Raw genomic sequence first — 23,719 nt, forward strand, 5'->3', positions numbered from 1 at the left:
GTGGTGTAAATGAGTGACAGCTGGTGTGATGAGTGACAGCTGTCACTTCTTCTGGGTCTGGCGCCCTCTCGTGCTTGGAGCCCGCACTCCAAGCAGGGCGCCCTCTGGTGGTGGTGGGCCAGCAGTACCTCCTCTTCAGCGGCCCACATAACATCGTTTCCCAAAAATGTGGCCATTTGGGAGATCTCTGCTCTTAGGCGGCTGATTTTTTGTTGTAATTTCTTTTTCCATCGTGGCATGGTATTCTTTTTCTTATTTGTGGTGCCGTTTCTCTCCAAATCTTGTGGGGCTAATTTACTTTGTATGTATCATGCCACTCCATAATTTACAGAGTTTAACTCTGTCAATGTGGCTCCTTTTGGGACCAATTTGGTCAGTCCTATGTTAACTTTTTGCAGGATATTTTTGAATTTTTTATTCTCCTTTAGTTTAGTCAGTTTTGGACGCTCTTTCATGTCCATTTTTCTTGTTTATTCAATCTTATTTGCCAATTCCTCTTCTAGTTCCTGCTGTTCTGAGTCTGTGTGCACCTGTATATTACTTTGTAGATGAGCTGGTGAACTGCTCGTTTTTTCGGGGGGCAGTGAATGGTTCGTTTTTTGGGGGGGCAGTGAATGGTTCATTTTTTGGGGGGGCAGTGAATGGTTCGTTTTTTTCGGGAGGCAGTGAGTTGTTCATTTTTTCGGGGGGTAGTGAATGGTTATTTTTATTTTGAGGCAGTGAATGGTTCGTTTTTTCGGGGGCAGTGAATGGTTCGTTTTTTCGGGGGGCAGTGAATGGTTCGTTTTTTTCGGGAGGGAGTGAATAGTTCGTTTTTTTCGGGAGGCAGTGAGTTGTTCGTTTTTTCGGGGGGTAGTGAATGGTTATTTTATTTTGAGGCAGTGAATGGTTTGTTTTTTTGGGGGACAGTGAATGGTTTGTTTTTTCGGGGATGTACTTTTTTTGAGGGCAATCATTTTTTGGTGGTGTAATGGGTTGCGTCAGAGGGCAGATGCCATCTCTTATCATTTGCTCAACCTCCTGTTGCATCGTTTTTATTTCTTTATCCGAGAAATGTTTTTGTTTGATAAAGTTTGATTTTTGGGTTGTGAGATTCTTACAAGTGATGTCTTTCTTATTTGGGCAGTGGTGGTGGAATATTTTTTGCCATTCTTTGGATCTCTTTGTCTGATTTTTGGGGTATTTTATTTTGGCATATTCCTTTGCCCACAACAGTATCCACTCTTCCTCCCTCTTCCACTGACTCCTTTTAAACTGGAGTTGCTTCCGTTTATCCAGCAACTGATAGTCTTTTATTGCTTCCTTTTGGGCTTCTTCCTTTATTTTTTTTATTTCCTCAGCCGTCAGATATTTTGCGATCTGTGAGGCGATCGATTCCAGTTTTGCGGTAGTTGTGGCTTCTTTCTTTTGTGTAGGTAAATCCGCTTCTTTTATGCGTTCCTCAAATGCTGCCTTTTTCTTTCTGCCCCACTTCTCATGCCTTAAGTAAGTGAAGCAGTGAAAGATCTTTTTTTTATCTTCAATGGTCCAATTAACTGTGGTGTAGCTTCGCTTGTTTCTTCTGGCCCATTGATGCTGTTGTTGTTGCTGGAGTCCAGGATCAGAACTATGCTGATCTGGTGGATTATCCAGCCGAGTGTCCTGTTCCAGTATTTGTTGTCGATCAGAACAGCTAAATGGTTTTCTTCTTGCTTTCCTCCCCTTTTGTTGCTCTGAGTTGTTCATGTGACCAGATGCTTTTCCATATTTAGAGCCTTTAAATTGTTTGTCATCAGTATTGCCTGAATGAACAATATTGGTCTGTTTCCAGTCATCACTGTCATCAGTCTCAGTTCCAGAACTGTCTGAACTCCTGCCACTGGTATCTGGTTGTAAATGACTGTTTGGACCAGAGTTGCTGGCTGGTTGTGGTCCTCCATCATCCTCTCCATCAGCTTCTCCTGTCAGTGTTCTGTGTACAGATGAGCTGCTGGCTACAGGCTCAGCCTCTGTGCTCTCATCACTTCGGCTTTGATGAAGCTGTGATGACTCTGGTTTTTCATCATCATTTTCACTCTTCACAGGGACGGCAGTGAAACCAAACTTGGTGAGATCTGCCTCCTCCAGCTGCTGAAGCTGCTCTCCCTGCTGACTTATCCACAGCTTCTCTTCTTCTTTAATGTCCTCCTGGTCAACACTCAGATTCCATTCCTGGTGTTCAGGGAGAGTTTCTTCTTTAATCACCAACAACGGCTGCTTGTCTGTAAAGAAACAATACAATTAATTTAACAATAAATGTTAGAACAACACTCACTAAAATAAAGTATCAGTGGTGAGTTTGACCTGATGACAGTAAGTTATTACACTGATGGAACTGATAAAGTGGAAATGTAAATCAGCATTTGTTTTAAATTTCACAAATTGTAATTCACATCTTGTCTTCCACAAATGACTATTGCAGTGTTTTATTTCCTGGATTGCTATAAAATAGTGTAGGATGTCTACAGATGGTACATAATTACTGTTGCTCGAGTTTTGATGAAAACCAGGAGGTCTGATCACAGACATTCTGGCTTCCCTTCACTGATTCAAGGACTAGATTTCAAGATTTTGTTAGACATTTCAGGCTCTAAACGGTCATGAACTCAACTATCTTGCTGAACTTGTTCAGCCTTATGTGCCTCCTCGTGCCCTGTGGTCCTTGGATGCAGACTTGCTCTGTGTCTCAAGGGTTAAAAAGTCTGCAGGCTTCAGAGCCTTTTTTGCCGTGGTCGTATCTTGTGGAACAGGCTGCCTGTTGGCATTTAAAATGTGATTTTAAGACTATTTTTAAAACATATTTTCTGTAAACTGTAATTAGTTTGAAGGTTTTTCATCTTTTCATTATTTTTTCTTGTATTTAATTCTTTTTTTTTTATTTTGGGATATTATCATTATTATTATTACTACTACTTACATGAACAAGATGTCAGAAGTCATCAAATATGATATGAACACAACGATAGTGACATTACAACTCATTAAAAATACATAAGCCAAATAATTTAATTCATAGTTTGTAAAGTTGTTTTTCACAGAAACAAAATGTTAATGGACTGAATTTGTTCAGCACTTTTTAACCATCTGATACACATGTTGAAAGAGCTTTTGGCCGTTTATTCAACATCTAGACATTGAATAAACTTTCACTTTCAAGCCTTTTTTCAACATATTTTTTATTATTACCATTTTATTAAACACTTATTCAATGTTAAAATGCTCCTTTTTAAGGCTCAATTAATGATCATAACTTTTTTGTTCAAACTTGCAACACAAAGTAGCCTTGCTAGTTATGCTCCAACCAAAGAGGTTATATATAAGAACTAGAGTCCACACTCCCAATGCTGCCCACTAAACATGAACGTCCCTTCATAAACAGCGACATGACGCCTCCTAACCGGTCAAAATACTGACGAGGTTCCCAGGTGTTAATCCATTTTCAATGGGGATTCACGACTGAACACACTCAGAAAAACGCTCGCAAAATACATGTTAAAATGCCATTTTGACCTGGATATCGCCAACATGTGCAGCTTTCCGACCTGTTTCTTGATGAGACTAATTGAAATTCTATGAGCGGTGCTCAGTAAATTGTCCAGAATTAAAAGGTGACCACACCTCCTTGCCGCAACATGGCTCAGTGCGAGTGCAGACGCTAGTTCTCATATAACCTCTTTGGCTACAACATTATGATTTGCTACAATTTACTCTTTGTATAGGGGGGAAAATGGCACTATTGAAAATGCCAGTTAAAAACAGTCTAAACCCAAATGTTTATTCAACGTCTACAAACAGACTGTGAAAAATCTTTCACTTTTGAATGTCTTTTCAATGTAAAAATGCTAGCACAGAGCACGTGGCAGGTGGTGGAAGAAAGAACGGTGTCCAGCTAGGAACACAGTGGGTGGGGTCATCATAACGATGGGCATGCTAGTGCGTGAGTCTAAAGTCATGCCCGTGTCAGGGGGCCTTTACAAGAAGTTGTGATAGCGGAGTACATACTGTTCCTGGGAAATGGAAACAATCTTATACAACATTAGCAAGAGCACAGTGACACATTAACAAATCCTCCTTTTGACATTATTAGAAGGGATGTCCCGAGCCGTATCATAATCGGATGCCGATACGGCTATGTTACGAGAATCGGTTGCTATCGGTTTTGGAAACGGTATCGGGCAGATTCACAGTACTTTTCAAAGTCATCGCGCTTGAGAAGTGCGGGAGAGCAGTCGTGTGTAAAGTATGTACAGGAGTGGACTTAGTACACAGCCCTGGGGAGCACTGGTATTGATGGCACTGGTAGGTGAAATTTGCCCACCTTAAGTGAACTTACACAGACAGCAATCAGGAAGAGAAATTAAGACAATGAGACATTGTCCCCATTTTGTGGCAAAGTAATGGGACAGTTTCATTTACAATGAGACATTATAAATGCTTCCAAATTCAAATGTTGTATAAGATGTATAACGTTTGATTTTATATTCAACATCTCCAGGGGTGAAGGTCCACGGCAAAGTCCGCGGCAACCCATATACCCCCTCATTTTTTCTCAGCGGTGTTGTGAATGTGATATGTAGAGAATAGTTCATTTGCTGATCTACTTTATCCACCACAGAACTCTGGTCAGAGAGCAGACATGGACACACAGGAACAGTTCAGAGCCTTTATATGCAGATTTGTTGCCTAACAGATGAACTTGAATGGCTCAGTTTAACATGCAGGGAGCACAGGAGTTGGAATTAGTGTGCCTTGATAGAGAGAATGGTGACATGAGGAGTCGAAAATCAGTCATGTGACTCATGGTGCCATCTTGGGTTCAAAATAGCATTCGCTGTTAATGTGTGTGCATATAAATCCAGCTATTTTATTTATTTATTCGCTGAAAATGCCAGGTTGCTCTGCATTTGAAGGCACAAATAGACACAGCAAGGGCTTCAAGATGTACAGACTCGCTTCAGATCCAAACAGAAGAAAAATTTGGAAAATAAAGTCAGCTGTGTAGGATGGAAGCCAACATCATCATCAAAGCTTTGAGAGGTAAATTTATTGTTCAGTCCCATGTTCAATAAAACTCACCTAAACTGTCATCGTATAAACCAGATAATCACAGTCACCGGACAAAAAAAGTCTTCAAGTTTTTGTATTGATTTCCATGTAATAAACACCGTATATAACGGATTTTGTACAATGGATTTTTCCCTCACATCAGATACAATGTCCCATCCGATCGCAATGAATTTCCATTAAACCCCTCGCATGTGGGACCGAAGTCATTTCCGTGATTTAAAGTCCAATCGTTTATTTTTTTCATGCCGTACTCAGACTTGACACCAAGGTTACAGCACAAAGCTGTGATCTGACACTTTGCTGCCTTCACTCCTTCGTCTCTCATCATATTTTAATAGTTTTTACAGTATGCACGCAGATAACATTTTGATGATCGGTCAAATACATTTGGCAAAAAAAAAAATAATAATAATAATATTCAGAGGAAATTTTGACCTGGTCATTAAATGAGGTGCACATCCCGACTCAGGATTCCCCGTAGATGTTCAGCGCCTCCTGATTTAACTAATCCGTTACATACATATGGCTCACATCAGATAAATGTCTGTTCGTGTATTTCACATAAGTCAGGAGAATAAATATCTTTTGCGAAGTGTATATTTTGCCGGATACAGCAAACACACACCTAGCGATATTTGACCAAATCTCCTCACTGACTGGCTAGTTCAAATGACGTCATCGTAGAAAGTATCAACATGGGGGCGTCTTCGGCATTGAGTGTTGGTGCTAATTTTTTATCTTTAAATGCCATTTTTGATGCCATGAAGTTGTTTGAATTGGAACAGAAAATCACCCACACTGCCAGAGGGATTCTCGGACGCTAAAAGCAGCTCAAAAACGTGGCATAGCCATGCCCAAAATTATTTCCACCATGTGGCAAAAATAATTTCCACCACTGCGCACAAAATTATGTCCACCTGCGCTTTTCGCCACACAGTAGAAATAATTTTTGCAGTCTTAGTAATTTTCTGTGTAGGGCAGGGATGATAAACAATATCTGCAAATTCAAGACAGAATAAAAATGAAAATACAGAAGTCCAAGTCGGCATGTGTTTATCCTGTTTTTTTCTCTGTCAGTGTCATGTCTGCAAAACCTTCGATCACTCCACCCCTGAAAATAGTGAATATTAAAATATGCCAATTTTCCATAATACAAATGAACAATATCGAGCTTCTATCATGAATGTGAAATAAGGAGATCTTAAACTGTGATCACCTTTAAGTTCCTGTCCAATCGTGGCCGGTCCATTCTGTCGTGAATAAATTTAGATTGCCGGCAAAACATGGCAACGCGCCATTTTGCTGGAGCCGTATACGGCGAAATATCATCCAGTTCAACTTTGCAGAGGGCGCCGCCATGTTGAAATAAACTCTACGATGATGTCATTTGAACGAGCCAATCAACGAGGAGAGCCGGTCAAATATTGCTAGGTGTCTGTTTGCCGTATCTGGCAAAATATAACCTGCCTATCTTTTGTTGTGTAAACATCACTTTTTTAATGAAATCATCAACCCCTGAAGAAAATTATTAACATAATATTGTCCAATTGAATGTTCACTTTTTTACAGTATTTCAATCAAACAACTTCAATATTTTTCGATAGAGAAAAACGATGCTCGGACAAAGGCTTTGCCTCCATTATATTAACTGTTGGCTGAACTTATTTAACATAAAATCCAAATATCATCTAAAACAAACCAAATGGCGGCTAGTTAGCTTAGCCCTTAGCTAATAATAACAAATAACTTAAAACATCCCCACTCGGAAAGAATCTTCTTCTTCTAATAGATTCCGGCAGGCCATACGCTGGCGTAGCATAATGCTGCCCCCCACAGGTAACAGTTAAGGAAAGAATCACTATCAACACAACAGAACATCGATCCCCAATAGAACAGAAAACCCTCTGCAAATAAGTAACTCACCCTCTTCACGAAGGAATTCTACTTTAAAAGCAGCGTTGTTGGAGTCATAAATAACTGGTCCTAACGTGACCGAAGCTAACAGCACATTGGGGCTGTCCAAATCGATGCCTGACCTAAATAACAATACAACTAAATGGAATTTACAACACAACAGATTTGCACTGATCTAAAAAATGACCCAGGCGACTGGCATAAAAAAGCTAAAAGCCTCCAAAAGAGCAGATTTTTCATCCCGACATCTCTGTACATTTTACCGGATTAGATGCTTGTATCACTATTTGCAGGATTCTGCTCTAAATATTCTCTGAGCTGCTGCACTAATTCACACCCACACACCTACGGACAATTTAAAGTTTGCAATCCACCTAACCTGCGTGTCTTTGGATGTTGGAGGAAGCCGGAACACGCAGAGAGAACCCACACAAACATGAGGACAACAAGCAAATGCCACACAGAAAAGCCACAGGTGGGACTCGAACCCATGACTTCCGCGCTGTGAGGCAACAGTGCTAACCACTTAGTAACCGTGCTGCCCAAAATAAAAGAGCATATCATTTTCAAATAAATAATAATAATAATAATAATAATAATAATAATAATAATAATAATAATAAATAACATTGCAAATTGCAAATTAGTTATTCAGAAATTATGAAATGTGATTGTCTGGATTTTTTTTTTTTTTATTCTGCCTCTCACAGTTGAAGTGAACCTATGATAAAATGACAGACCTCTCCATTCTTTGTAAAAGGGAAAACTTGCACAATCCACAGTCTCTCAAATACATATTTTCCTCACTGTATATGGTTTATAAAATGTTAGTTTCTGGTATCTGAATACCTCTCGGTAACTCTTACTAAGTCAGTTTGTGATGGCAAAGTTAGAAATTTAGTCCAGTTGGTGCAGTCATGGTGGAATTGTAACTTAGGCTACATTATTCTTCTTTTGAGCCATTGATATTTTGCAAGATGATGCTGTTTGAGACATAAATACATACCAATACTAATTATTGTATTTAAAAAAAAATGCATAACAACTTTGTTCAGTTTATTTAGAAATTTATGTACAGAGATGCAGGGATGAAAAATCTCTGCTTTTTGGTGGATTTTAGCTTTTTCTGCCAGTCGCCTGGTTCATTTTTTTTTTTTTAGATCAGTGCAAATCCGTTGCTGTAAATTCCCTGTCGTGGTATTAGTTGTTATTTAGGTCAGGCATCGATTTGGACAGCCCCAATGCGCTGTTAGCTTCGGTTGCGTTAGGACCACTTATTTTTATTTTTGACTCCAACAAAGCTGCTTCTAAAGTAGAATTCCTTCGTGAAGAGGGTGAGTTACTTATTTGCAGAGGGTTTTCTGTTTTATCACGGATGGATGTTGCGTGGTGTTGATAGTGATTCTTGCCGAGTGGGGATGTTTTAAGTTATTTGGCATCATTAGCTAAGGGCTAAGCTAACTAGCGGCTATGTGGTCTGTTACTGTATTAATAAGCACCGTGTGTTTAGGATTTGGAACGAAAATCACATTGTTTTATTTGTGTTTCTGTCTTGCAGAAACCATTAATTCGTCCAAACTATTAATTCAGACCATTCAGTGGTTTATGGATGTTTCATTCCAACTCCTGTGCTCCCTGCATGTTAAACTGAGCCATTCAAGTTCATCTGTTAGCCAACAAATCTGCATATAAAGACTCTGAACTGTTCCTGTGTCCATGTCTGCTCTCTGACCAGAGTTCTGTGGTGGATAAAGTAGATCAGCAAATTAACAATTATCAACGTATCACATTCACAACACCAGAGAAAAAAATGAGGGGGCTATAGAGGGTTTTCAATCACGTGACCGATTTGCTGCAGGACAGGTGCTGTCTCCATTCTGGATTACAAGGAGGCTGACGCGTGATAGAAAAATGAAGAGAATGTCCAGTTATTACGAGGCTTTAAATCCTCGAGATAAAGCTATTTATCATGATAGATGTGTAGCAATTGGTTCAGTGGATCCTTATCTTATACCAGATAGTGAGTTTATTGTTAATGTAACGAACTGGCTGACCGTGTCACACTGCGATATTGTGAACCAGGAAGCCGCCGACCAGGTCAGCCTCGCCGGCCTCCTGCAGAGCATCACAGCGGGGCTCTGAAAGCGGAGGTCGGTCTTGAAGTCCTGAGCGATTTGTCTCACCAGCCGCTAGAAGGGCAGCTTGTGGATCAGCCCCAACCAGTCTCAGCAGAAGACTGCCCCTCCCTGAGCCTGGTTCTGCTGGAGGTTTCTTCCTGTTAAGAGGGAGTTTTTCCTTCCCACTGTTGCCAAGTGCTTGCTCACAGGGGGTCGTTTTGACCGTTGGGGGTTTTTCATAATTATTGTATGGCCTTGCCTTACAATATAAAGCGCCTTGGGGCAACTGTTTGTTGTGATTTGGCGCTATATAAAAAAAAGTTGATTGATTGATTGATCAGCAGCTCGGTGCTCGAGGACCACAATGCAAATAAGCATCCGTATTGGAAGCGTTCTTGTGTTGTCCTCTGCAGTATTTTTATGTATTGTTATATAATGTTATTGCCGAATAAAATAAAATTCTGGGAGGAGTGGATTTCTGTTAGCGGCGGATCTCTCACAGCACCACGGTGCCATGAGGCTTCTTCACATCGACGTTGAAACTTGTGCAATTGTTCGCCAAATGCACAAAGTGTAATCACAGCGGCCACCGCGTTATAATCCAGAATGGCCACGAGACACAAAATGACGTGACCGATACGTCACATGAAAACCCTCTATATATGTACAAGGTGTTGGCAATCTGACAACATCATATGGTGTTCATCCATTTTTTAAAGACGTAAAGACAAGACCAGAGGTGACCAAACAGATCGTATCTGTAGCCAACATGTCTAAAAATTTCCAAGTAGATTGAAGTATATTTATGTAGTACAGTTAAAAGGCAAGTGGTCGTGCATTACTTTACAGGTATGATTAGTTTTTGTTACTTCATGTTGAAAAAATACATTTGTGAGTTCTTGTGAGAAAACTACGAGACAAGTGATTTTGAAGAAGGAAAGGTTGTTTTGTTTTTTGTTTTTTTTTCTCACCAAAATGGGAGCTGCACTCACTGTAATTTATTATCTGGAATAGCACCAGATTACATCTCAAAGCTTGTAGAATTCAAACTTTTTCTGGGGGGAGCATGCCCCCTAGTAATTTTTTGTTTCAGGTTTTTTTCATTTTTCACTACTTTTAATCCCTGGAGATGGTGAATATAAAATCAGACTTTTTACATCTTATCCAACATTTGAATTTGGAAACATTTACATTGTCTCATTGTTGTCTTTTTGCTTTGCCACAAAATGGGAACAATGTCTCATTGTCTTCATTTCTCTTCCTGATCACTGACCGTGTAAGTTCAGAACACTTAATTTTATTTTAACACTTAGTTTGATTTAAACAAAATTAAAATTTAAACTGTGTTGCTAATTAGCTGGTTGCAGCAGGTATGTAAGGAAAACGTGGATGTCAGATGATCTCTGGGATCAGGGTTGAAGTCTCTTTATTGAGGATTTCAGTGTTGTCTCTCACTTCTGATTGGTCAGGCTGGGCAGCAGAGCAGCAGCAGCAGATGATTAAATTGGCCTGTTTTTAGTCTTTCCTCCACTTGGTCGTAGACTCTCTTTCTTTTGTATGTTTTAAAGTCTTTCTACAAACATGTCTGAAATCCAGCAGCTGAGGGACATGTTGAAACTACAGCGAACACCTGCTGATGTAGGAATGACCGCAGACCAGAGAAAGAAATGTAATTTAAAAGAAGAGAACAAAAGAGGTAAAGGGCTGGATGCTGTTTTTAATCCTCTAAATCTCTCCTACAGAACAGGTTTGTTCACTCAGCTTTGTTTGTGTTACTGATACTTTATAGCATGTTGTAACAGTCAAATATTTTCCTCATCGGGTACATAGTCACACAGCACTAACGAAGTACACCGAAGCCAAAGGAGACAAGAAATTAGGACTTACATTGACACGGTTTAACCATTGTTCAGCTTTGTTCCTGCAGCTGGTACTTCATCAGAATTTTTAAACTGTTAAAAAATGTTTACGAATCCAAATGACAACCTTAATTCATCTGTACTTTGTTTTGCTTTCTGTCTTGATGGTTCCTCATCATTTGCGTAGTTCCCGTAACATCAGCGTTCTGTTTGACTGTCGTCCAAGTTCATTCAACCTCCCAAGTCTGATGTCTTGCACGAGAGCTGATGACATCTGAACGGATCAATAACTAAAACTCCGACAAGCTGCACATAACATCTGTGTATCGCTGATGATTCGTCCATGTGTGGGATGAAAAGCAATGTTTTCATACAGAAACAATAGATTTTAAAAGATTCAGGTCAGTGGTAGTGCAGATATCGGGGTGGGAGTTTGTTCCACTGTCTGGGTTTGGCCACAGAGAAAGCCCGGCCTCCCAAGTGGGAGTATCGAGACCGCAGAACCGCTAGTGCACACTGGTTAGAAGATCTCAAAACTCTTCTTTAGTCCCGACGTGTCAGCAGCTTGGCTAAGTATGGTGGGGCCAAACCATTCAGAGCTTTAAAAACAAACATAAGAATTTTTAAATCGATCCGACCCCGAACTGGATGCCCATTCAGAGCGTGGAGGACTGGGGCTATGTGGTTACAACTACGTGTTAGTTAAAAGACGTGCTGCAACATTTTGACCCAGTTGGAGTGGACTGAGGGAAGACTGGGAGACTCGAAAAAGAACCCCATTGCAGTAGTCCAGCCAAGAACTAATAAAAGAATGAGGGGCTTTTTCCAGATCTACACGATGTTAAAAAAAAGCTTTACCTTCGCTCAAAGCCATAGTTGATAAAAGCTCGATTTGACCAGTGAGTCTTTTTTTTTGTTTTTTTAATCAAAATTAAAACCACTGTCAAATATCACCCCAAGCTGTCAGACAGTGGGTTTAACCAACAATCCCCCAACATCCATGATCTGTGAGTCACCAAACAAAATAGACTCAGTTTTGTCTTTATTTAGGTACAGGAAATACAAAGACAGCTATTGTTTCATTTCTGTGATACAGCTGGCCATGCTGCCCCCCAGTCAGTTTGTTCCAACGGGACGTAGATTTGAATGTGGTCCGTATAACAGTTTAACGACATTGTGGTTTGAATGATTCATCCGAGTGGCAGCAACATTTGCAATGAGAAAAGAGTGGGGCCAAGGATTGAGCCTTGCGGAACACCACAACCAAGAGTAGCACTTGAAGAGGACAGAAAAGTTGTGATCAGAAAGATACTAAAAAATACACTAAATGCTTTTGATGAGTCCAGATTTTTTTTTTCTCAGGCGTTAAACTGGAACTCAGCCCATGATCGACCAGTTGGGCGTTCCAGCCATCGGGGTGCAGGGTTGTGTGACATTGTTTTGTATTTGTTGGTTTCTCTCCGCTCTGTGCTCAATGTGGTTGGGTTCGGTCTGCTCTGGCTTTGGGGACCAGTTCAGGTGCATGCTTTGGATGCTTTCCATCCTTTGTTCAGGACGGTTCCTACAAAAGGTCATTTACACCAGTTAGCATTTTTAAATTGAAAAAAAACACTCAAAAGTGAAAGATATACAGTGGGGAAAATAAGTATTTGACCCCCTGTCAGGTTTGCAGGTTTTCCCACCTACAAAGAATGTAGAGGTCTGTAATTTTTATCGTAGGTACACTTCAACTGTGAGAGACAGAATCTAAAAAAAAAAATCCAGTAAATCACATTGTATGATTTCTAAATAATTAATTTGCATTTTATTGCATAAAATAAGTATTTGACCCCCAAGAAAAACGAAGTTTAACAATTGGTACAGAAACACTTGTCTGCCATTACAGAGGTCAGACGTGTCCTGTAGTTCTTAACTAAGTTTTCACACACTGCAACAGGGATTTTGGTCCACTCCTCCGTACAGATCTTGTCCAAATCTTTCAGGTTTGGAGTTTCAGCTCCCTCCAAAGATTTTATGTTGAGTTCTGGTTTGGAGACTGGCCAGGCCACTCCAGGACTTTGAACTGCTTCTTACGGAGCCCCTCCTTAGTTGCCCTGGCTGTGTGTTTGGGGTCATTGTCATGTTGGAAGACCCAGCCATGACCCATCTTCAATTCTTTTACTGAGGGAAGGAGGTTGTTTGCCAAAATCCTTTTTTTTTTTTTTTTTTTTAAGATTATGTCTCTCACAGTTGAAGTGTACCTACGATTTAAAAATTACAGACCTCTACATTCTTTGTAGGTGGGAAAACCTGCAAAACTGACAGGGAGTCAAATACTTATTTTCCCCACTGTGTATAGTCTATTTGTAGATGTTGAATAAAGATTTGGGTTTAGACTGTTTTCAACCAGCATTTTCAATCTTATTTTCCCCCCTATACAAAGAGGAAATTATAGCAAATCATAATGTTGGAGCATAACTAGCAAGGCTACTTTCTGTTGCTAGTTTAAAAAAAAAAACATTGAATAAGTGTTTACTAAAATGGTTCTAGTAAAAATATGTTGAAAAAAGGATTGAAAGTGAAAGTTTATTCAACGTCTCGATGTTGAATAAACGGCCAAGAGCTCTTTGAACATGTGTATCAGATGGTAAAAAGTGCTGTAGAAATTCAGTCCATTAACATTGTGTGTTTGTGAACAGCAACATGACAAACTATGAATTAAATTATTTGGCTTATATATTTTTAATGAGTTGTAATGTCACTATAGATTTGTTCATATCATATTTGATGACTTCTGACATCTTGTTCGAGTACCATGTAAGTAGTAATAATCATCCATCTTCTGTACCCGCTTACTCCAATTAAGGGTCACGAGGGGCCGGAGCCCATTCCAGCTGTCATGGAGCGTGAGGCGGGTACACCCTGGACAGGACGACGATCTGTCACAGGGCCACATATAGACAAACACACACATTCTCTCACACACACACACACACACACCAAGGGTCAATTTAAAGTTTTCAGTTCACCTAACATGCAGGTCTTTGGATGTGTGAGGAAGCTGCAGCACCCGGAGAGAACCCACACAAACACAGGGAGAACATGCAAACTCCACACAGAAAGGCCAGAGGTGGGAATTGATCCCATGACCTTCTTCCTGTGAAGCAAACTTTTAAACTAATGCTGATGTACATTTCCACTTTATCAGTTCCATCAATGCAATAACTTACTGTCATCAGGTCAAACTCACCACTGATACTTTATTTTAGTGAGTGTTGTTCTAACATTTATTGTTAAATTAATTGTATTGTTTCTTTGCAGACATGCAGCCGTCATTGGTGATTAAAGAAGAAACTCTCCCTGAACACCAGGAATGGAATCTGAGTGTTGACCAGGAGGACATTAAAGAAGAAGTGAAGCTGTGGATAAGTCAGCAGGGAGAGCAGCTTCAGCAGCTGGAGGAGGCAGATCTCACCAAGTTTGGTTTCACTGCCGTCCCTGTGAAGAGTGAAAATGATGATGAAAAACCAGAGTCATCACAGCTTCATCAAAGCCGAAGTGATGAGAGCACAGAGGCTGAGCCTGTAGCCAGCAGCTCATCTGTACACAGAACACTGACAGGAGAAGCTGATGGAGAGGACGATGGAGGACCACAACCAGCCAGCAACTCAGGTCCAAACAGTCATTTACAACCAGATACCAGTGGCAGGAGTTCAGACAGTTCTGGAAGTGAGACTGATGACAGTGATGACTGGAAACAGACCAGAGAACTTCAGTCAAGTTTTAACTGTCAGAAAAATACCAATATTGTTGGTTCAGGCAACACTGATGAAAAACAATTTAAAGGATCTAAATATGGAAAAGCATCTGGTCACATGAACAACTCAGAGCAACAAAAGGGGAGGAAAGCAAGTGGAAAACCATTTAGCTGTTCTGATCAGAGTAAAAGACAAAAACAGAAGGGTATTCTGAACAAACACACTAGAATTCAGACAGGACAAAAAGCGTTTGTCTGTTCTGAGTGTGGTCAAAGGTTTGGACAAAAAAGCAATCTGAAAACACACATGATAATTCATACAGGGCAAAAAGCGTTTGTCTGTTCTGAGTGTGGTCAAAGGTTTGGATTAAAGGGCAACCTTAAAACACACATGATAATTCATACCGGGCAAAAAGCGTTTGTCTGTTCTGAGTGTGGTCAAAGGTTTGGACAAAAAAGCAACCTGAAAACACACATGATAATTCATACAGGGCAAAAAGCATTTGTCTGTTCTGAGTGTGGTCAAAGGTTTGGACAAAAGAGCCACTTGAACATACACATGATAATTCATACAGGGCAAAAAGTGTTTGTGTGTTCTAAGTGTGGTCAAAGATTTGGGCACAAGAGCACTCTGAACACACACATGATAATTCATACAGGGAAAAAAGCATTTGTCTGTTCTGAGTGCGGTAAAAGATTTGGAGAAAAGGGCAAGCTGAACAGACACATGATAATTCATACAGGACAAAAAGTATTTGTGTGTTCTACATGTGGTCAAAGATTTGGGCACAAGGGCACTCTGAACACACACATGATAATTCATACAGGGCAAAAAGCATTTGTCTGTTCTGAGTGTGGTCAAAGTTTTGGACAAAAAGGCACCCTGAGCAGACACATGATAATTCATACCAGACACACCATTTAGCTGTTCTGATCATAATTAAAGACAGAAACAGAAGGGCACTCTGAACAAACACATGATAATTCATAGTCATTCACTGCCCCCCCAAAAAATGAGCCATTCAGGTGCACACAGACACAGAACAGCAGGAATTAGAAGACGAATTGGCAAATAAGATTGACGAAACAAGAAAAATGGACATGAAAGAGCGTCCAAAACTGTCTAAATTATAGGGGAATAAAAAAAATTCAAAACTATCCTGCAAAAAGTTAACCTGGGACTGACTAAACTGGTCCCAGAAGGAACCACATTGACAGATTTAAACTGTGTAAATTATGGAGCAGCATGGTACATACAAAGTAAATTAGCCCCACAAGATTTGGAGAGAAAAGGAACCAGAATTAAGAAAAAGTATACTGTGCCACAATGGAAAAAGAAATTACAACAAAAAAATCAGCCGACTAAGAGCAGAGATCTCCCAAATAACATTTTTGGGAAGCCAAAACCACAAAAGGAATCTTAAAAAAGTAAATTGCATTACAAGAAAATACAATGTTGAAGATAAACAGCTGGGTGGGAGGCTGAACATCAAGCCTTGGTGAAAGATTTTGCAGCACAGATTAGGAACAGAGACAAGAAAATACAAGCAAAACAGATAAACAATTTGCAAAAATCCCAGACTTGTGTACAGGAATTTGGGAAACGACACAATAGAAGTACAACAGCCAGCTGAGAGAGAGGAAATTGAAAAATTCTGGAGACCACTCTTTGAAGACCCAAAACAACACCAAGAGGCTGAGTGAATTGAAAAAATACAACAGAAAAACAAAGACAAACAGCAAATGCCAGCAATTGTAATCACTGAAGAGGAAATCGGAAAGAAAATGAGTGAATACGGTAACTTCAAGGCACCTGGCATCGACAAAATCCCAAATTTTTGGCTGAAAAGACTGACAGCATTACACCAACATTATGTCGTGGCTTTCACAAAAATATTGAACGGAGAAGAGGACACACCAGACTGGATAACAACTGGGAACACAAGCCTACTACCAAAGACCAAGGAAACACAGCTTCCCAACAAGTACAGACCCATCTGCTGCCAAACAACAACGTACAAATGGCTGACAGGAATCATAGCTGATGCCATTTATGAACATCTTGACACTGGTGGGTACCTGGAAAATGAACAAAAAGGTTGTTCCAGAAGACGATTAGGAGCTAAAGACCAGTTACTGATAGACAAAGTTGTCCTGGAGGACTGCAAAAAAGGAGGAGGAACCTCAGCATGGCTTGGATTGATTACAAAAAGGCATTTGACAGCGTGCCACACTCCTGGATCATGAGGTGCTTAGAACTCTACAACATCAATGAGGAAATAAGATCTTTCCTGAGAGCACAAATGAACAAGTGGAACACCACCATCACCCTCAATCACACAGAGGGACAAATAACAATCCCAGACATACGAGTTCAGAGAGGAATATTTCAGGGAGACAGACTCTCACCACTTTTATTCTGTTTAATCATAGACCCGCTCAGCAAGATCCTGAAGGAGCATGACATCAGGTATGACTTAAGTAGAGGCAGAGGAAGGAAAAATCAAAAAACTCGTGAACCATCTGCTGTTCATGGAAGATTTGAAAATCTATGCCAACACAAAAAAGGGACTCAGTCAGCTCTTGGAAACTGTCCATAAGTTCTCCAAAGACATTGGTATGGAATTTGGACTGGATAAATGCTCAAAACAGAACAGACAGACAAGAACAGAAAACATACAGTTGGATGAAGGGAGCTACATTGAAAATACATTGGGATACTTTCTGTTTTTGGCATGACATCTTTGCACACGCAGTTAATATCTACGCGTGTGAAATAATATAATATGCCTGAACGCATTTTATTTATTTATTTATTTATTTATTTTTTACATGAGTGGTTTTGGCACTGATCTGATGCCATATCTGTTTCTCTGAGTGTAATGACGTCTTAATGTTGGAATTGTAAGTTTTTAGGAAAATATGGACTTTTTTAGGGTGAAAACTGAAATTCACCCAAATTTTTTCCTTCACTTCTTGATGGATTTTGATGTTTGTTTTTGTTTGTTTCATCTAAACACTGATTTACAATCCTTCCTCTCACAATATTGAACTTTTGAATTGTTTTGAAAATTGTAGAAAATTTTTTATGGTGAAAATAGTGAAATTCACCAAAACACTTTTTTCTCTTTCAGTTTCTGATATATTTTAATTCTGTTTTTTTTTTTTTTTTTTTTAAACACTGTTCATAATTCATCCTTGTGGATATATGAAACAATAAATTTTAGTAAAAAATGGATTTCATTAAGTCAAATTCATGTAAAAGTTTTCATTTTGTTTCATATTAGGTTGATTTATTTAAACACTGTTCTCAGTTGTTCTTCACAAAATTATGATTTTGTTGAAAACAAATATTGTGTGTTTGGAAAACAATAAAATTTACCAAACTGGTGAATTTAGTTTTGTTTGAATTTCTATTCTTCCATGTTGAATTTTAAATGCCAACTTTTGGTCATGAAAAACCATGAAATTCAACCACAGTTGTACAAGTTCCCAAATTGCATGAAAGAGAGGAAAAAAAAAATCACAAGATGATATTCAAGGAATTTTAAACAGTCATTGAATTTTTGGAGGAGAATCTCAACTTCCAGCAAAAATATTTCCAGTAAATTTCTGTCCTCTGATCCAGTCGACACACTGCTGTCAACATTTCAGCTGCTACTTCAGGTTTCATTCAAAAGTCTATTTACACAATAGTGTAAACACTAAAATGACTCTTACAGAATTTACAGCTGTTGGTAAAGAATTTTATTTGGGGTGTGTCATCATTTTCCTCACCTGCATAGTGCAGGGAAATAATTAGGAGAATAAACCTGGGTGAGCTCTGGTTATTAACTAGAAGCGGTTCATGATGTCTGCTGCTGTACCTGTAAGGTTAGAGGTCGATGGTGGAGGTGGAACGAGGAGTGTCTTAAAGGGGAACAACATTTTTCCTGAATCAGCGGCGTTTCTGATTCTGTCATGGAGACAATTTGGCAGCAGAAATGCTGGAAGATCAACATGACAGAAGAGACGGACATGAACTGAGGACAACAGGGTGTCCAGATTTACAACGCTGCTGTTCAGCTGCTCTGATCAGGTTTCTGACAGCTTCAGTCAGCTGGATGTTGGAGGTAAGAGGGCGGAGCTTATCAAGGCTGGAGGTCAACCAGGACAAAGTGCTGTGAGGAGACGTCACAGCTAAGAGAAGTGAGCAGGTGATGGACTGAAGGTCGTGTCCAAAGTGATTGTTTCAAGAAGATTTTGTAGATTTTCCTGCAGAGAAACTGAATTAAAGGAAACGGTCTGAAAAATAGAGCGACCGCTGTGTCGTCTTTGTGAGACAGTCGGCAGCAAAATCAGGGATGAGATCAAAGTGCGCTTAAAGAGTCCAGAGACACCACTCGAGTGACCTTCAGTCCTCATGCAGTATGAGTCCTCAGAGTATGCATCACTCTGCATTTAATCATTAGTGATTGATCTCTGCTCCCCTCCACAGCATGTCTTTTTCCTGGTTCTTTCCCTCAGCCCCAACCAGTCTCAGCAGAAGACTGCCCCTCCCTGAGCCTGGTTCTACTGGAGGTTTCTTCCTGTTAAAAGGGAGTTTTTCCTTCCCACTGTAGCCAAGTGCTTGCTCATAGGGGGTCGTTTTGACCGTTGGGGTTTTTCATAATTATTGTATGGCCTTGCCTTACAATATAGAGCGCCTTGGGGCAACTGTTTGTTGTGATTTGGCGCTATATAAAAAAAAGTTGATTGATTGATTGATCTCAGTCTCAGTTCAGACTGGTGAAAATCTGATCCGGTTTGAATCAGAGCCAAACTCAGCCACGTGTGAATGTTACTGAACTCCAAAATCAAACACTTTGTGTTCACTCAGAGTCACACAGTCTGAGTTTGACTAATTCAGTCTGACAGCAGCTGGAAAGAAACTTCTAGACTCCAGAAAAACATCTGGATTCAGCAGATAAATTCCACTGATCTTAAAACCTGCCTGGATCAGGGATGAGAATTTTCCACAGATCCGTGGATTTCATTGTTTTTCTGGGTTATTTCTGAGATCAGAGTAAATCTGTTGAGAAAATGTTTGGGTGTTGGTGCAGCGCGGGTCGTCGGTGCCAGTTAAATCTTTCCTCATATACATGTGAACCATCATAGTGCTGCTGAAACTCCAAACTAAAACGCTCAACATCATTGTTTACTTTTTCTACAACAGCGAACTTTCATCCAATCAGAATCTCTGTAATATCTAAAGTCAGTGAAAGAACCCGGATGTGGACATTTTGAGTTTCTGCAAGTTTAGTTTGTCAAGCTGCATCATAACATGATCAAAATTACAGAGAGAAGGAAGACCACGTTAAAGACATCGATAGTGGTGTAAAAAAAAAAAAGTTTAAGTGGACATGAACAGGACAAAAGTAAGACTCATATGGAGTTAAATTTGTCTCATTAATACTTGCAAATGCACAGAGGGTGATTTTATTCCGCTATTTGTACACGTGCTTTGCTCCACAAACACAAAAGCATTTGCAAAACTGAAAATTCTGTTTCTGAAGTGTGATTCAGCATTTGTAGATCACCGTTTACACGTATTCATTGTGTTGCTCACTTACGCAGTATTGAGATATTCTCAGCACAAAACTTCAGTTGAGATCCACAAATATGTATGTCGCTATTCTCATTTCCATCCAGTAGATGGCAGTGTTGCTCTATGCATTTTGACTGGCGGGGGGCAGTGCAGCTAAACACAGGACAGAATTTTCAGTTTTGCAAATGCTTTTGTGTTTGTGGATCATAAAGCACGTGTACAAATCGAGGGATATTTGTAAATCACCCTCTGCTCTTTTAAAAGTATTAATGAGACAAATTTATTTGAGCAACTTCATCTGTTATCACTGAAGCACTTTGTAAACATCAACACGATGGAGTTTGATGTGGAAGAGTTCAGAAATATATGATTGGTATGTTTTGATTCTAGTTGGCGATGAAAAACTTGGGAGTTAACTTTGTGTTATAGTCAGAACAAGAAGCTGCACTAAAGGCCTTTCTTCCACTCGCTCAGTTTAGATGGGTACCCTGGTGGATCTGAACTTCGTCCATTGATGGTTGATGGAGGCTCCTGTGCTCATTGGGACCATCAAAGCAGCAGAAATGTTTTTGTTCCCTTCCCCAGATTTTTGCATGGAGACAATCTTGTCTCAGAAGTCTACAGACAATTCCTTTGACTTCATGGTTTGTGCTCTGTCAACTGTGGGACCTTATATGTAGACAGGTGTGTGTCTTTCCAAATCATGTCCAATCAACTGAATTGACCCCAGGTGGACTCCAGTTAAGCTGTAGAAACATCTCAAGGATGATCAGTGGCAACAGGAGGCACCTGAGCGTTTGAGGGGAAAAAAATGAATTTGGTATTGGTATGTGGTCTAGTATTGGCCACCGCCCAATACCAGACCACATGCCCCCCCCCCCCCCCCCCCCCCCATGTCAGAGCAAAACCTTTTTTTTTCCTGAAACTTAAACATGTCCTTTATCCAAATTTGACTGGTAACAGTGTATAAACTAGGATGCACTATGCAGTTTTAACGTATTTCCATTGATACTGTCAACCGCATCAAAGAATCCACAGCAGGTGGAAAAAACAATTTGTTGTTTTAATCATGTCTTTGCTTCTAATTGCTGTAAATCATAATCTTGGTGTCTAAACTTGTGTTTTTAGGCCACAGAATCCATTGGTAGTCTTTCTGACAATCTATCACTAACCACTTTTTGAGAAATTTGAGATGAAAATGATTAAAAGTTCATGTTTGCATGGTTCTGGTTTTTGTGCAATTCCTATTTGCACCCTTTGCTCAGCCAAAGTGTTCTTTTTTATTCTTGGTTATTGTAAAGTATAAAATACAGTTACCATGACCATGTCAACAAATTATTTTCCAGGATATGTTACCTGAGAGTCTGAGAAGGATGGTGGACAGTGATAGGCCTCAGTCTACAGGGGGTCAGCTCTCCAAGAAACCTAGGTGGGATAGGACACCAACATCAACATGCCAGCATCCAGTGTGTGTGGTCCATTTGCCTGGATTGAAATCAGACAAATATGGTGAAGTCAAGCTCTTATCTTCAAAGGAGGATGCTGAAGAGATTCTGGCTAAATGACATGACATAAAACATAGGAGACTTGCTGAGCCACTGTACTCACCTTACAAAATGACAGACATCTACAACCAAATTCCAGGTGAGTTATCTGCAAAGTATGGCTATGACCGAGAATGTCATAAGAGATTCACCATGAACTTGACTGGACTTGCTCGATCAGGGGGTTAACATGCTCAGTCAATATCTAGACTTACAAGGAAATCTGGCAACAATATACTGTTTAAATTTAACCTTTCGTTAACCAGGTTAGTCCCATTGAGATTGAGATCTTTTTTACAAGGAAGACCTGGACAATTCTAAAGTTTCCAATTCACCTAAGCTGCATGTCTTTGGGTGTGGGAGGAAGCCGGAGCACCCGGAGGAAACTCACAAAAACACGGAGAGAACATGCAAACTCCACAGGTGGGAATCAAACCCATGACCTTCTTGTTGTGAGGCAACAGCGCTAACCACTAATCCACCGTGCTGCTGTTCACACCTGAGTGTATATTCTGTAATTCTGAAAAATGAAAGAAGATTACAGTCAAAGGATGTTGGACGACTGAAGGTCTCAGTCAATTCGAGTTTGGACGCTGATAAGACATACGTACAAGGAGGAGCTGAGCTGCGAGGAAACAACAAGGTACTCACTAGAATCAGAGGCAAAGATGTTTTTACCTTTGAAGCCAAGTATCATTGTTCATGCAGAACATCATTTCACATGCGAGATGCCACAACTTGGCGGTGCCACAATGAGAGAGAAATGCACAAATGGCACTGGAAGAAACTCATAGATTTGCTTTCGGTAAAGTTTGTGAAGTTATCGAGAAGGAAGTGTTGGTCAACAAGACAATGATGAATCTGGGTGACCTCACAAGATTGTCCATAGCTCATCTGGAGAAAACAGATTTCCCTAATCCAGAATACAGGGGCAGCAAATTATAAGACAAACTCCAGAATCATCCCAAGTATTCATCATCTCGGTCCTTTTGTGAAGTAAAAGAAGGTGGATGGCAATATTGTCTACAGCAGTGGTGTGAGCATGGATGAAGCAATAAGGAAGGCATATCAAATCAAATCAATTTTATTTATATAGCGCCAAATCACAACAAACAGTTGCCCCAATGCATCTTATATTGTAAGGTAAGGCCATACAATAATTACGGAAAAACCCCAACGGTCAAAACGACCCCCTGTGAGCAAGCACTTGGCAACAGTGGGAAGGAAAAACTCCCTTTTAACAGGAAGAAACCTCCAGCAGAACCAGGCTCAGGGAGGGGCAGTCTTCTGCTGGGACTGGTTGGGGCTGAGGGAGAGAACCAGGAAAAAGACATGCTGTGGAGGGGAGCAGAGATCAATCACTAATGATTAAATGCAGAGTGGTGCATACAGAGCAAAAAGAGAAAGAAACACTCAGTGCATCATGGGAACCCCCCAGCAGTCTAAGTCTATAGCAGCATAACTAAGGGATGGTTCAGGGTCACCTGATCCAGCCCTAACTATAAGCTTTAGCAAAAAGAAAAGTTTTAAGCCTAATCTTAAAAGTAGAGAGGGTATCTGTCTCCCTGATCTGAATTGGGAGCTGGTTCCACAGGAGAGGAGCCTGAAAGCTGAAGGCTCTGCCTCCCATTCTACTCTTACAAACCCTAGGAACTACAAGTAAGCCTGCAGTCTAAGAGCGAAGCGCTCTATTGGGGTGATATGGTACTATGAGGTCCCTAAGATAAGATGGGACCTGATTATTCAAAACCTTATAAGTAAGAAGAAGAATTTTAAATTCTATTCTAGAATTAACAGGAAGCCAATGAAGAGAGGCCAATATGGGTGAGATATGCTCTCTCCTTCTAGTCCCTGTTAGCACATTAGCTGCAGCATTTTGAATTAACTGAAGGCTTTTC

At 40.1% G+C, this 23,719-nt stretch overlaps 2 long non-coding RNA genes across 2 annotated transcripts in view; one reads left to right on the top strand and one right to left on the bottom strand.

The window, feature by feature from the left end:
- Window positions 1-23,719, top strand: part of LOC117504894 — a 797,517-nt gene that overhangs the window by 536,904 nt on the left and 236,894 nt on the right. The window lies entirely within an intron of this gene.
- Window positions 1,709-22,396, bottom strand: LOC117504891. The gene is made up of 5 exons (XR_004558950.1): window positions 22,382-22,396; window positions 10,660-10,662; window positions 9,652-9,658; window positions 7,794-7,805; window positions 1,709-1,800 (listed from the first exon to the last, which is right to left on the bottom strand). It is a non-coding gene; the product is annotated as an uncharacterized LOC117504891 (long non-coding RNA).

The sequence above is a fragment of the Thalassophryne amazonica genome, chromosome 23 (genome assembly GCF_902500255.1).
Source record: "Thalassophryne amazonica chromosome 23, fThaAma1.1, whole genome shotgun sequence".
Classification (NCBI taxonomy): Eukaryota; Metazoa; Chordata; class Actinopteri; order Batrachoidiformes; family Batrachoididae; genus Thalassophryne; species Thalassophryne amazonica.